General features: G+C 41.4%; 1 pseudogene across 1 annotated transcript; it reads right to left on the bottom strand.

The window, feature by feature from the left end:
• Positions 1–473: 473 nt before the first annotated feature.
• LOC311174929 (high mobility group protein B3-like) lies at positions 474–1,064 on the bottom strand (annotated as a pseudogene). The gene has a single exon. The product of its transcript is annotated as a high mobility group protein B3-like (transcript).
• Positions 1,065–2,873: the final 1,809 nt, after the last annotated feature.

The raw sequence follows: 2,873 nt of genomic DNA, 5'->3' as shown, positions 1-2,873 counted from the left end.
GATGGGAATAAATGAAGGAGCAAGGAAGCACAGGCCCAGCAAAGGGAACCTGGCAAAAGTCGCAGGTTGGATTTTAGCTGTAGGCGTAATCCTACTCCAAAAGCTTTTTGTGGGCAAGTCAATGAAGCCAGAGGGTTTCAGCTCCCGCATACTCCCACAACTCAGAGCCTTTCACCAAGTGTGCACTGAGAACTGGGGCCAGCACTGGGCAAGGGCCTGAACACTTTTTGTAAGTTTATAATCTGATTGAGATGAGCAAACACCAGCACAGGAATTCCATCTGAATTATTTATGTCATTTAATACACACATTTATGTCATTTAATACACAAATATACATATAGTTTATGCATAAATCGCAGCATGAAAACACTACAGCTTACAGAAGAAGAGAAATAAGGAGGAAGGAGAAGGTGCCTGTGATAAGTATGTAGCAAATATCTTTTATTAAAATATAAACAGCCCTCTATTAACTTATTTTTTTAACAGAGAAACAACCCTTCCCACTCTCCCACTGCCTTCTGCCTTTTCCCCTCCCCCTTCCACTTTTTTCCTGGCAACTTTAGCAGGACTCTTGGAGCCATCAAACTTTTCTTTCCATTTATAGCGTGTGACATCCTTCTTGTACTTCTTCAGCTTCGACACCTTTTTGTAGCAAGGCTTCTTTTCACTGTCACTTAAGTTATTCCATATCTTGCACAGCTTCTTTGCCACATCTGTGATCGAGATACCAGGGTTCATGGATTTGATCTTGGAGCGGAGTTCTGAATAGAACAGGAAGAACCAGATGGTGGCCGTTAGGGCCGTTGGGGGCCTTCTTGCCTCCCTTATCTAGTTCATAATGCTCCATTTCCAGATTGTAACATACTTTTATCTGTCTTTGCTATTTCACCAAATTTAGACTTCTCCTTCCCATAGTCTTCCACCTTTCTGAGTACTTCTTGGAAAACTTCGTGAAACTAACAGGACGTTTGATTTTTTCTTCTTATGTTCCTCCCTGCACATCTGCACAAAGAAGGCATAAACAGACAGCTTGCTCTTTTGGGGGGGATCACCATTAGCCATCCTGATTGTGTTGTTCGGTAGTATCCCTTTTAGCTGTTTTTAAGGAGATGCTATTCCTAATGACCCAGGGTTTGTGTACAGATCCTATAGAATACTGATTCTGTGAGGATGCTTTGTTCTTTGTTGTGTGCCTGATACCTACCGTAATATTGGCACAGAGTGGGTTCTCATTTATCAAATGAATTCACAATGATTAGAGAAGTGGGGCCTGTGAAATGTTAAGTAAGCGGTTTCATATTCTCTTTGAATTAGGAGAATTTTGGGGATCCCAGATATCTTGTCCAAATTTCATTGCTAAAAGACCAGGACCCAGAGAGGCCAAGTTATCTACTCAAGGCAATTCAGGAAGCCAGGTCTAGAAGTGGAACTAGAACTCCAATTTCCTAATGCCTAGCCCACTGCTTTCTTCATCATCCACTGGCATTTTCCCAGAAGTGCCAGATGGCCACAACTTATCTTTCACAATTCAGATCTTCTCTAGAGCCAAGGAAGAAGCTAATGCAGAAGGTTGAGGAAATGAAGACAGCTAATGATTTTTCTCTGCAGTTGCTATGTCTGTGTTTGGCTCCCCTGGAAACTAATGGTTTCCATTGTTATTAAGTCCCTCTTCTCAGGAATGAGGAGGTAGAAAAGGTAGCATAAAATCTGTAGGTGCAATTTAAGTCATGTAATATAAATGCATTCTCTAAGTTTTTCTATCATTTCCCAAGCAACCAACTGGGCTGAGTACCCTACTCTGTGTAGCCTGATGTTCAACGTCAGCCTGAGCATCTCAGAGTTTTTCACTTTCTTAAGGATGCATTTTGAATAAATGTTTTCATTAATGTTATACATGAGCATGTAAAAAATGAAGGTATAATCTAGAAACGATTATATTTTATATAAAATGAAATGTTTGTATGTATATAATATATGTATATATTATACATATATTGTTGAATATATATGCACAACAATATTTTATACACACACACACACACACACACACACATCCAACAATCCAGAATGTGAGATTTAGAGTTTAGGCCTAAAATTTGACCTTGCCATAACACCTTTTAGTCTCCACATAGATGTATTGTCTCAAAGTAAATCCAACCACTCTTTCTAAATAGGTACTTGCTGGAACCTCACTAAGTTTTTTCTTTTTCTTTTTTTTTTTTTAAGAGGCATGTATTATTTACTTATTTGTTTGTTTGTTTATTTGTTTATACACGCACTGGGTACAGTCAGAAGCGCGGGAGGGTAAGAGAATTCACCAGAGCCAGAGCGGGGAGCAGAGCAGGCAGAAGGACCGAAGTACACTGCTGAGGGGAGCAGCGGGCGGCAGGAGAGGTCTGCGCGCCATGCGGGACCCTCCTCCAGTGGCCGGGGAGCAGCCGGGGATTGAACCAGCGCTGCAGAGGCTGCAGGCAGCTTTGCAACCCAGCGCTCAACCGCTGTGCCACCGGGGAGGCCCCAGTTTTTTCTTTTTTTAACTTAAACACATATCTAAGAGTTTGAATTTTCAGGCTTCCTAAATGGATCTCAAAATTGCCCAGATTTTTCATCTCCACTGCCACATTCTAAGCCAACACACTATCATCTCTCAATTAGCACAAATGAAATAGCTTTTTAACTAGATTCCCTCCCTCCAATACTTTTTTCCACACAGCAATTAGAATAATCATATAAAAATCATGTAACTGCTTTGCTTCTGATCATTCAGTACTTCTCACAGCTCATGAGATAAAGCTCTGATCTTTAGCATGGCTGGCAAGTCCCCTCATGCCCTGGGTCCTGCCTGCTCCCCAGTTTCCTCTTGGGCCCTCT

The sequence above is a fragment of the Talpa europaea genome, assembly GCF_964194135.1.
Source record: "Talpa europaea genome assembly, chromosome: 1".
NCBI lineage: Eukaryota > Metazoa > Chordata > Mammalia > Eulipotyphla > Talpidae > Talpa > Talpa europaea.
The sequence above is the reverse complement of the archived record's forward strand: the minus strand, read 5'-3'. Positions and strand labels throughout refer to the sequence as shown.